Source organism: Narcine bancroftii, chromosome 5 (genome assembly GCF_036971445.1).
Source record: "Narcine bancroftii isolate sNarBan1 chromosome 5, sNarBan1.hap1, whole genome shotgun sequence".
Lineage (NCBI taxonomy): Eukaryota > Metazoa > Chordata > Chondrichthyes > Torpediniformes > Narcinidae > Narcine > Narcine bancroftii.
The window spans coordinates 217,568,917-217,582,030 of NC_091473.1; positions in this window are offsets into that span (position 1 = coordinate 217,568,917).

A 13,114-nucleotide genomic window follows, 5' to 3' on the forward strand; every position below is an offset into this window, starting at 1 on the left:
TTCCTCACAATGACATTATTATGTTGGGCCCAGGAAAATTCCTCTGAGATAGAAACTCACAGGAATTTAAATTTACTCACCCTCTCCCTAATGAACACCGGATCATACATCTCTGGTTTTTCCTTCCAAAAGTCCACAATCAACTCTTTGGTTTTGGCGACACTGAGTGTGAGGTTGTTGTTGGTAGACCATTCAGCCAAAGTTTTCCATCTCCCTCCTGCACACTGACTCATGGCCCCTTTTGATACAATCCACTACCATGGTTTTGTCAGCAAATTTGTAGATGATGTTGTTGTCATAGTAAGCCACACAGTCATAGGTGTAATGCAAAATGGCTAAGTACATAGTCCTGTGGTGCTTCAGTACTGAAAGAAATTGTGGAGGAGATGTCCTTGCCAATCCATACCTATTGAGATCTGGAAGTGAAGAAATCCAGGATCCAATCACACAGTGGGTTATTGTGATGAAACCCCTATCGTACATAATAATTATATGTAAATTACATGGCCTTTCCTGTTCGACCCTGCTCTCACTGGCCAGGTCGTGACTCCTCCCCTTTCTCCCCCATAAAGGCAGTCATGCCACAAGCCTGCCCCCAGTTCGAGTCCAGGTCAGTGTGAGTGAACAACACAGGGATGCTGTTCATTTCTTGCAAATAAAAGCTTTCAGTTTCAATTACTTCAGTCTTTGTGCAATTGATTGTGCATCCATTCTCAAGGTCCAGTTCTTGGACTTTTCTGATCAGATTGGAGGGGATGATGGTGTTGAATGTCAAACTGTAGTCAATAAGGAGAATCTCGATGTATACATCTTTACTGACCAGGTGTTTCAGTGCTTTATGTAGTGTCATTGAGATGGCATCTACCATAGACCTTTTGCTGCTGTAGGCAAATTGTAAAGAATCCATTTTGCTGCTCAGTTATATTTCAACACCAACCTTTCAAAACACTTAATCTCTGTGGACATGAGGGCCACTGGTCAGTGGTCATTTAGGCAAGTTACCATACTCATCTTGGGCATCAGTACAATTGTGGCCTGTAAAAAATAAGTGGATACCATGTTGAAGGCGACCGTGAATATATTGGCAAGTTGGTCAGCACAGGTTTTCAGAACTCTGGCAGGTACTCAGCCTGGACCGGATGCTTTCCTTGGATTCACTTTCCTGAAGGTAGCTCAGTTGTCATCTTTGGACACTGACAGTAGAGGATCATCAGGGGACGTGGGGATGCACAGCAGCTCTTCCTTGTTCTGGTGGTCAAACCAAGTGTAGAGGATTGAGTTCATCTGGGAGTGAAGCTTTTCTGTCTCCTACTGCATCAGATTTAGTTTTGTAGCAGGTTATGTTATTTAGGCCCTGCCACATCTGTCAGGTATCTTTCGTTGTTTTCATTCTCGTCCGGAATCTCTACTTCGCTCAGATGACTTTTCATAGGTTGTATGTGCTCCGTGTATAATGTTAGAACATAGAACATTACAGCACAATACAGGCCCTTCGGCCCTTAATGTTGTGCTGACCCATATATTCCTTTAAAAAAAGTACTAAACCCACCCTACCCTGTGACCCTCTATTTTTCTTTCAACCATGTGCTTGTCTAAGAGTCTCTTAAATGCCCTCATTGTTTCAGCCTCCACCTCTGGAAAGGCATTCCAGGCATCAACAACTCTCTGTGTAAAAATACTTAAACGTGATATCTACCCAAAACTTCCCTCCCTTAACTTTGTATGTATTTCTCAAGTGTTCTGGATCTCCGACTTAAATGCCTGTGATCTGGCTCTCAGCATGTTCTACATTTCATTGTTCATCCAGGGGTTCTGGTTGGGAAAAACCCTCAATGATTTGGTGGGACACACTCGTCCACATCTGTTTTGATAAACTCTGTAATGGCCCTGGTGTAATCATTCAGATCCTCAGATGAATTCTTGAACACCACTCAATCCACTTACTCAAGGCAATCCTGCAACCATTCTTCAGCCTCCCACGACCACCTTCTGACTGTTGTGACCTCGAGAACCTCTCTTTTTAGGCTGTCCATATGAAGGCAGAAGCACCACTTCCAGGTGATCCAATTTACCAAAATGTGGTTTTGAGAAGATTGGCCGCCCTTCCTTATCTTGGTGCAGCAGTGATTGTGCACTGGACCTCTGATACAGCCAGTTGCATGCTGGTAGTAAGTGGGCAGGTTTTTATTGAGGAATGCCTGGATAAAATTCATCATCTATGATTTGTAGTGCATCCGGGTGGGCCGACTCTTGTTAAGTGACCATATCATGCAGCTTTGCAAGTGCTTGTTGTAATTGGTACTGGGAGGGATATAAACTCAGGACAGAATTACTGATGAGAACCCTCAGGGTAGATAGAAGGATCTGCATTTAATCGAGATTCGTTGTTAGGGAGTGGAGCAATAGGTTGGCATAACCTCAACATGCGTAAACCAGCCGGTATTAACTAAAAAGCACACACCGCCCTCTCTCTCTTTGCAAGGCCAGAATCTGAGTTCTGATCCAGTATGTAAAATGGTGAAACCCTCTGGTCACAATGCAACTATCCAGATCTCAGTGCAGCAAACAATTAAGATTTGTGTCATCAGTCTCTGATAAAGCAGCCTTACCCTGAGGTTATTATTCACTAATCTCTTTCCAGAGCCCTGCCATATATTTTCCTTTCAATTTCAATTCACTCTTTGGTCACAAATATCCTAATACAGAACTAGTCTGTGACAGAAACTTGTCTTCATCATTCTGTGTCCATCTCTCCATTGCACTGGCATCCTCATCTTTCACATTTACACATCCTCTCATCACCCTCCCATCACTTGTTCTGACACCCCTTATGTGCCATGTGTTGATCTGTCACAGCATAGGTTCAACTGTGCCTGTAATCACCAGCCAAAATGAAACCGACGTTTAGAACTTTTGAACTGTTATTGCACTCAAGGACCTTTTAATGCAGCCATGTGTACTGACATTTCTACACATACCTGCACATTAGTCTTTTCATCAACTTGGTTTACTTGTTCAAGAAAGGCAGCAAAGTATCTGCAGGAAAGAATCTCAGTTAGAATTAGGGAAGTCATTGGAAAAATATCAAGGATCATGTTTAATCTACAACTGAACTTAGGGGGTCATCTATTTTAATGTCCATGGCTTTATTAGGGGAAGATCTTGTTTGAAAAACTTGCTTGAATTTGCAAAAAATTTACAAAATATATTGAAGAAGGCAGTCATGTCATCTCCATGGACCTCAGGAAGGTCACACAAAGAGCTCAGGTGATCCAGGACAAGTTGACAAACCCTCTGTTATCAGCATCTTATGTCGATCTTTCATTGGTAAAGAATGAATCCCCACACTATTTTTTTGGTATTTCTTTGCACTCTGTGTTTTTTTTTGACTTTGACTTCCCGCAATATTACTCCCAGCATTTTTATTTATTTATTTATCATTGCATTGGCTGCTGTCGGAGTTGACTTAGACATAGAAGACAACAGCACAGTACAGGCTCCTCGGCCCTCCATATTATGCCGACCTACAAAAAATACACTAAACCTCATAACCCTCCTGCCTAACAGACTCTTAAATGCCCCTAATGCTTTGGCCTCCACCACCAGTCCTGGCAAGGCATTCCAGGCATCAATAACTCTCTGTGGGTAGCACACGAAACAAAGCTTTCTACCGTAGCTCAGTAAATGTGACAGTAAACAATTCAATTTGGTCCTAAAATTGGCTAGAGTGCGATGGATAAAATCTGCTTTCGTCTCAAGACTATTAATGTACCACAGGGATCAGTGCTGGAATCCTTTCTGCTTGTTATACACAAGTACTACATAGATGTGAATGTAGGAAGTCCAATTAGTAAATTTGCCAACAACATAAAAATAGGTAGTGTTGTTGATATGAGAATAGTTATAAGCTATAGGATGATATTAACCGGTTGGTAAAATAAACAGAAGGAATCACTACACGTGAAATAAGGCACTTTGGAAGGACTAATCAGGGTAGGTCCTTGTCAGACCTAGGAATTGTCGGACCTCAAGAACTACTGAGTAACAGAAGGACTTTGGTGTACAAGTCAAAGGGTCCCTGATAGTGTGGAAGAAGAGAAACAAAAGGTGGTGTGAAGGCATATGGGGATACTTGCCATGATTGACTGGCACTGAATACAAGGCTAGGGAATTGTTGTCCAACTTTTCAAAAAAACTTTGGTTAGGCTGGAGTACAAATAGAGACTTGATGGTTAGCATGGGTACAATGAAAAGAAAGACCTCACCTAAATGTAGCTGAGTCAGCCATTTCTCTAGCTTGGTCCCCTATATTAATGGTCCCTCTGTGTCTGCCCTAAAATTCCATTCTCTGATCACTGATTGCAGCCACTGAGCCAAGTCACTTGTCACATTGGTGTCATATTTTACTCCAAGTTGAATGCCCAATCACATTGGGTGGCATGATTGGCGCAGCAGTAAGCACAATGCCTTTACAGCACCAGAGATTGCGGCTGGGGTTCAAATCCCACACTGTCTAAGGAGTTTCTACGTTCTCCCTGTGTTTATGTCGGTTTTCTCCGGGAACTCCAGTATCCTCCCAATTGGGCGGCACAAACTCGGGCCGAAATGACCTGTTACTGGGTTGTATGTTTATGTATCTATTATCAACTTTTTTTCACCTCTGTTCCAGTTATCCTGTCCATCTCTTTTATATCCTGACCCTTCCAAAACCTTCCTAATTGACTGCCCACCCTTCACCATCTAAACAAGATCGCCCAATCTTTGGTACTTGAATCTTACCCACAGCAGCACACATCACTGCTATAAGTTGGACACTGGGGCAGCAATTCCTCAAGTTTAAATTCACATCCTTGTGTTTGAATCTCTCCTCAGCTCTCTATCTCTGTAAGCTCTGCCATCCCCTCAAACGCTGCTAATTCTAACCTCTTGACATTGGCAAAATGACATTGGTTTGCTCGACGCTTGAAATGTCTTCCCTTATATCTCTCCCTCCTTAAAACATAACTTGAAAATCAAGTTTTTGGTCATTTGTCCTAATACTGTAACTATTTAACTTTTAAGATTAAGTTTTTGTTTGTTTATTTGTCATAAGATACTTACTGAGTACAGTGAGAAGAGTTCCACTATGAAATTGTAAAGAACACAATTTACACTGTCTATAATGGCAATGAAAAGGAAGATCAATCACCAATCAAGGGCACGTCAGATTTGTTCCTTGGGACGTTTCATGAAGTTAAAGCGACTTCATGTTTTTGTATCTGTGGCTCAGTACATATCTCTGTACTTTTTTAGTGTACATCTATGTGCCAGTCTGTCTGCTAATGTTTCGGTGACAAAGTCGGTGTGCTGATCTGACCTCTGTTTTGCTTACAATTCATAATGACTCATGTAGTTATGAAGTTTCCAGGTTGATTCTGAAATAATCGATGATCAGTGTTTTCAATTCACATTTCAAGATTCTGTGTTTATTTTTATGAGTAAAACGAATGTGTCACTTCCTGAAATAATGTGAAAGGTGATTTCTTGTGTAAAATAGAATTTACTGTAAAACAAATGTATTGCTTTTGCCAGTTAAGACTTTAAATGCAATTCAAATATCTTGTAAAATGACCATTCTTCAATGACTACATTTTGTTTTTTAAGGGACAAATGAAGTATCAGGATTAATTCATTTTGATGGTACAACTACCACTAATTTGTCAAAGTGCTGTCAACACGAGCTCCAGGCCAAGAAGCCTGAAATGTCGGCAATCTAACTTTGCTTTTTATGGACGCCGAAAGACCCGCTGACTTCCTCCAGCATTTCGGTATATTTTTACTATAATCACAGCATCTGCAGAATTGCGAGTTTCACTCTGCATTGTTAATTATTTCAGCTTTGATTCACAGTTCGCTGAAATATGTGGCTTTACTGAATTTTATAACTCTGACCTCGACCTCAGGAATCAACATCAAGGATTGTCATAGCTTTCTTGTGCAATCAGAACATGCTTACAAAGCACAGGATGGGTTAGGGAGTGTCTGAAAGGCCTTCCTTTGAAAGGCTGGAGGCACCACCAAATTAGTCCTGTGCAGCATATTACAATTTTTTATAAATTCTTTCATTTGTTACTTGCTTCCATTTCACTTGCAGGCTGGAAAAGGATGTTGGTCCACAAAATCCACATCAATGGTAAAACAAGTATTTAAACAATAAAAATATTGTTTATCTATCTCTATTGTACCTGATCAGAGGTAGATCAACCTCACCACACCAATGGCTTAAGGCGCTTTATGTTTTAATTGTGGCTTCCCCTCTCTCATCGGGCTCTCATCTACAACTCCTCTATTTCACTGCATTTCAGTTCCAATCTTTCACTCTTATTCCCGCTCCTCTCAGCCTGGTAGAACTTGCCTCCCTCTCCACCAGTCCCCATTTTCAACGGATCATCCAACTTCAAGAAATTCCATCAAAAGACACATCTTCTCCTCCACTTTGAGTGCATGGAAGATTTACTTATGTATCACCCTGGTTCACTCCTCTATCTCCTTCTTTCATGCCAATACTCTATGCCATTGCAGGAGATGTGACACCTGCCCTTTAATATCTTCCCTTCATACCATCCATGGACCCAATCAGTCCTTCCCAGAGATGCAGCAATTCACTTGGATTTCTTCCAATTTAGTGCAAGACCTTCTGTGTTTAATCAGTGGTCTCCACCAAACACAAAGGAGACATTTAACCACTTTGCAGAACACTATAATTCAGTCTGCAACAGTGACCCTGAGTTTCAATGACATGGATAAAGATCAGAAGGAGATTTCTTGACCACAATCTTTCACTTGAATTCTCTGTCCCACTCCTAACCTGAGCACTTCGACTCCGAATTGGGCATCTTACTTTGGTCCACTGATGTTCAGGAAAGAAAACGATATCTGGATATGTTGCAGCCCTAGTACTCAGCAATGAATTTAACATTTTGAGATAACTACCCTTCTTTTCTTCTTCAAAGATATAATTATGCTTTAACATATTTCTTTTTTTGCTTCTCGGAATTTAACTGGAAGTTTTTATGAAGTTGTTACCTGAACAGCTTTGGTTCCCACCCCTTCACAGACTTTCCCTTTGTTCTCTCCACCCTCTCCCTCCCTAAAACTAGTTTTCTCACTTTTCCAGTTCTGTCCAGCAATCCAACATTAACCTTGTCTCTTCTCACAGATGCTGTCTGATCTGCTGAGAGCTTCCAGCAATTTGTTTTTGTTTCTAAAGAATCTTTTTTTTCTTCCTCCTCTTCCATTTGCCTTCTTAGAAGTGCAACACTAAATGATACTTTTAACTTACCCTGAAATTGTTATCCCCATTGCTGGTTGTAGAATTGTTTGTAACTGAATGGCTTACTAAATGACCACACTGACAACCACATCAGCATGGGTCTGGCTGGAGTCACCCATGTGCTGAACTAAGGGCAGGTCACTTCCAGCCTGAGATAGGATTAATAAACAAGAATCAGAAGGTGTTTTTTTAGAGGAGCGCCGTTTCAAGGCTGGCTATATCAGCGGAGAAACATCTGCATTTACCTTTTTATAGAGAAGGACTAAAAGCCTGCTCTAGCTTCACTCTCATGAAGAGCGGTGCTTCGTTATGTCCTCCAGAGCCAATGGAGGCGGAGCGACTGGTTCCGTAGTGCCGCCTGCTAATATGATGTCATACATACGCGCCGAGTGGGAAAGAGCCCTATATCAGAAAATAGTGTCCATAGATTTCCCCAATTAAAACTCATTTTCTTACCGTGAATTCTCGGACTGATGATAAGAACGTACCTCCAATGTGTTCCCTGCCGTGCATACAATCGGGATTTTAAAATTTGCGCTCCTGTGAGAATAAAATATGGCCGCAGCACAGCAAACAAAAAGAAGCGTAGGTGATATAGTGTGAAAACTGTGAAGATGATGTAGTTACAGGTGAGATGTAAATTTACCCTTTCATATTGCTAAATAAATTGGTTTACTATGTTTTATTTGTGAAATACGTACGCTTCTTTATAGTGTTAGATTCGTTGTTTTAAATTTGCAGGAGACCTAATACCAAGAAAGGGGTGTGTGTTTGTTGTTTTTGTGTGGGATGAGGGTGGGGGGACAGCTCGGGATGTGGCCTGGGAGCCAAGGGGGTGCAGCCTGAAAAGGTTTGGGAACCACTGTACTACACGATGTGAGCATTGATGGCTAAGGGAGCACAGGAAGCGGCAGTGTCCTAAGCATGTCAAATGGGGTGTGAGAACTGGGGCCCCAGCATGTCATCTGGAGGATGAGAACCAAGAGGAGAGTGGAAGAATTCAGTGGGTAAATGGGGGTGGAAGGGGATGGAACCAAAGGAACGAGCGGATGAGAATGAGTGGGAGTAAAGGGGAGGGAAAAGGAGAAAGAGTGGAAAAGTACAAGAGAGAGTCGACATATTACTTGAAGTTAGAAAATTGGGCTGTAGGCCACTCAATGGACTATGAAATGTTGTTCTTCTAGTCTACATTGAGCCTCACTTTAACAGTGGTGAAGGACCAGGGCATGTTAGTGTGAGAATGGGAAGAGGAAATGAAATGTATCCATCCAGAAGCTCAGGATGGCCATGGTGAACAGAGCATAGATAACCCATCTAACCTCTCCCACCTTGCCCTCTTTACATGAGCTTTTCTCCTCTGCAGTCCCAGTCTTGAGCCTGAAACGTCAACCATTTCTTCCCCCCCCCCCCCCACCCCATTGATGTTGCTCAACACACTGAGTTCCTCCAGCAGATTTTGTTTGGTTTATGGTCCAGAACTCTCCATGTCATTCTGGAAATACTTCTGTCCAGCTGTGTATCTTCTACTCTTAGAATGCTTCCGGCATTGCTGGGAAACACACCAGATCTCACATTCAGAGCAGATGGAGCTTATCACTATTGCTACAGAATTCCAATTATCTATTTGAGCCAACCAGCACTGCCAATAGAAGCCTACTCCACAGCAATCTAATCTTTCCTGACCTCACTCCCATAACCCTATAAATCTCTCAATGCAATTAAAACTTAAACCCTTACTTGATTATCTTCATTGTTCCAATGACCCGGGTTCAATCCTGAACTCCAGTGTTGCCCATCTGGAGTTTGCACACTTTCCCTGGGCTTCATCTACCTGCACCAATTTCCTTCCAAAAGATATGAATGTAGGTTGCCAAGTAAATGCATAGACCTGCTTTTGTGCTGGATGACACTGGTTCTATAATACCAGACAACCATTGAGAGATATTTTGGGCAATGAAATGAGAATAGCAGCTGGCCTTAATATTTTCCAAGATAACACTTGCAGATGATTAACATGGAAATCCCAAGGGCGCATCTCGACCATATCCATTCCCAGAATTGAGGAGTCTGAGGAAACTGGTCTCCTTTTTGGAGAAGAATAAAATTGAGATTCGCCATCAAGACTACCATTGTCAATTGTCTTTGAGATGAGGTGATTTCACCAGCAAGCATGAGGATACCCTTAGTGGGTATCCGGTATGCTTTGCCAGGGGGGTTGGTAGAGGCTGGTACAATGCGGATAATTTAAAGGACTTTTGGACAGGCATAAAGGTGTGAGAAAAATACAGGGTCATGGGTGTGAGATAGGGAAGGTTTAGATTGTTGAGTGGATTTATACAGGTCTGCACAACATCGTGGGCCAAAAGGCTTGCCAATCTTGCCTGTGGCAGATAAAAAGCATAGGAAACACATAAGCAGATTGAGCAGCATCTGTGAAAAGAGGAGAGTCAAGGTTTCAGGTTGAGATCCAAAATGGTGAAGTGAAAACAAGTTATTTTTCAGCTGCAAATAAGGGGTAGAATGAAGGGAAATACCTCTGACTGAGTTAATGAGTCAGATGGAATTAGATTATGCTTCTTTGTTTGTACAGTAAAATCCCCATGATCTGTAATTCAAGCAACCGGCCACCTCAAGCCATTGGCAAAAAAAATAGAGGAAATAAATAAATTTGAAGTGAATAAAAATTTAAAAATGCATAAGTAAATGTTTGTTGAAGTAACACATAAACCTTTGAAGATGGGAGCAAATATTCAGCTGGCAGAGGGCCTTGGTCATGCTTTGCTCATAGCTGTTTGAATAAAGTTGTGTTTGAATAAAATGGCATCGCCCAGGATGAAGAGCTGGTCGATGCTGCTCGCCATTGGGGTGACTCTCTTAGTGTCTACTTATCCCTGCTTCATTAGGGCAGCACATTCGTCATAGTGGTTAGGGCAACACCTTTACAGCACCAGCGATCAGGGCTGTGGTTCGAATCCCAAGCTGTCTGTAAGGAATTTGTACGTTCTCCCCGTGTCTGCGTGGGTTTTCCCTGGGGGCTCCAGTTTCCTCCCACCATTTGAAACATTCCAGGGGTATAGTTTAATTGGGTATAAATTGGGCAGCGCAGACTCGTGGGCTGAAATGATCTGTTACTGTGCTATATATCTATTTTTTTTTATTAAAAATTAGTATATTAGTAAGGCTTTATCTGTACTTTGGGGAGGAAGAGTTAATTATGATGGTGGGACAGTTAGTGCAGAAACGGAAATTACCTGATTAAAGTGAACTTTACAAAATTAAGGACTAGAATACTGATTTTTTTTCACATTACTTTACATTTTGTACTGCCTTTTGTCTTTTGAACTGCTTCAGATTTCAGATTTATTGTCAGAGTATATACAACCCTGAGATTCTTTTTTCTTTGGGGAAGGCAGCATCAGAACAAATGCGAGAGGGGAGCATTAACGTGTTAGGGGGCAGGGGGATGGTGTAACACTCAAACTTGCTCAGCAGGGGAGGGGATTGCCAGGTGCTGTTACCATCATCTGCCCCTCTGATGTAGGTGCTGAGAATGCTGCTTTTTTGGCGTTAAGCTTCATTAACCACTAGTGACGCAGCTGGGGGCGGGTGGAGAGTCGCTAGCATGTGTCAAGCTGGACTCTAGTGATTCTTGACGCACATTAGTGACGCCAGAGGGGTGGGAGCGGTCTGATAGTGAGCAATGGCTGCAATAGTATGGGGGTCTCAGCACCTCACTTTGGGGTACAGTGCCCACGAATGCCCCCCTTGGCACCTACCCTGGGCAGGATTACCACTTACTGGTAGTGCAAACAAAAAACTGTACACAGCACATACATGTAACCAAAGAACTGTAAACATAATGTAAACAAACTGTGCAATACAGAGAGAATTTTTAAAAATCAATAAAGTGCACAAGAATCCTTAAATGGGTCCCTGATTGAGTTTGTTGTTGAGGAGTCTGATGCTGGAGACTTAGAAGCTGTTCCTGAACTTGGTAATGTGCCTATACCTCTTTTCTGATGGCAGCAGTGAGAACAGAGCATTTTGATGGCAGTGTCTGGCGGTGTCTCCCCTAAACCCTAATGTGCCCTCACCTTCCACAGACGTCCTCTGGTATTCACTACTGTCTCCCATTAAGTCACCTCACATCCTTCTTCATTCCAAAGAGAAAAGCCCTAGCTCTACTTTGTTAACCTTGCCTCAGAAGACATATTCTCCAATCCAGGCAACATCCTGGTAAATCTCCTCTGCACCCTCTCCAATTCTTCCACATCCTTCCTGTAATGAGGCGACCAGAACTGAACACTATATTCCAAGTGTGGTTTATTGAGTTTCAGCATGACCTCATGACTCTTGAACTCAATTTCCTGACTATTGAAGGCCAGCACACCTTAAACCTTCTTAACTGGCCCATCAACCTGCGCAGCTACCTTGAGATCTATGGATTTGGAACCCAAAGTCACTCTGTTCTTACACACTGTTAAGAATCCTGCCATTAGCTATGTACTTCGCCTTCAAGTTTGACCTTCCAAAATGCATCGCTTCATACATATCCAGATCTAACGCCATCTGCCACTTTTCCACCCAACTCTTCATCCTGTCTATATCCTGTTGTAATCTATGACAATCTTCAGCTCCTTCAACAGCACCTCCAACATTCATGTCATCTGAAAATTTACTGACTAGGTCATGTATATAAAATCACAAAGAACAGGGGTCCCAGAACAGATCCCTGCGCAACTCCACCAGTCACCTCCAGGGAAAATACATTCCATCGACTACTACCCTCTGCTTTCTCCTGGCAAGCCAATTGTGAATCCACGCAGACAAGGTTCCTTGGCTCCCATGGATGATGACTTTCTCAATGAGTCTACCAAGGTGGACCTTGTCAAATGCTTTATAATCCATATACACCACATCTACTGCCCTTCCTTCATCAATTTTTTTTTGTTACTTTAAAAAAAACCTCTCTTAGGCTTGTGTTGCATGACCTACCCCTCACAAAGCCGCACTGACTATCCCTGAGAAGACTTTATGTCTCTAAATACTCATAACTTATGTATGAGATTCACTGGTCTAGAATTCCCAGAATTCTCCCTATTAACATTTTTTTAAACAAGGGGATGACATTTGCCATTCTCTATTCCTCTGGTACCTCCCCCATGACCAAGAAGGATGCAGAGATCATCACCAATGCCCTAGCAATCTCTCCCCTCACTTCCTGTAGTAACCTGGGTTATATTTCATCTGATCCCGGGGAATTATCTTTATTAATGTTTTTAAGAAGGTCCAGCACTTGCTCTTTCTTAACCTCAACATGCTCCAGCATATATGCTTGTTATGTACTGACCTCGCATTGACCAAGGACCTTCTCTTTGGTGACCACTGAAGCAAAGTATTCATTTAGGTACCTCCCCTGCCTCCAGGCACATGCTGTCTCATTTATCCCAAAGCATCCTGATCTTCACCCTTGTCATCCTTCTGTTCTCTGTTTATGCATAGAATGCCTTAGGGTTCTCCTTAATCCAACTTGCCAAGACCTTCTCGTGCAGGGTGGCCACTTCCAAATTTCTAAAAAGGAGGACATCCAGGGTTGACATCAGAACAAGTCTAATAGGGGGAAATTAGGGTAACCGCAAATTGACATTTGCAAACCCTTTCACCAGGTTGGGGGTGGTGGTGGTGTGGGTGCCTAGCTCCCTCCGATGAAACACACAAACACGAATATGTTTATATCGCATGTTGAATCTAGTGCTCCAATCCAGCTGGTACTCGTACGTGCACACAAGAAGAAGCATGGCC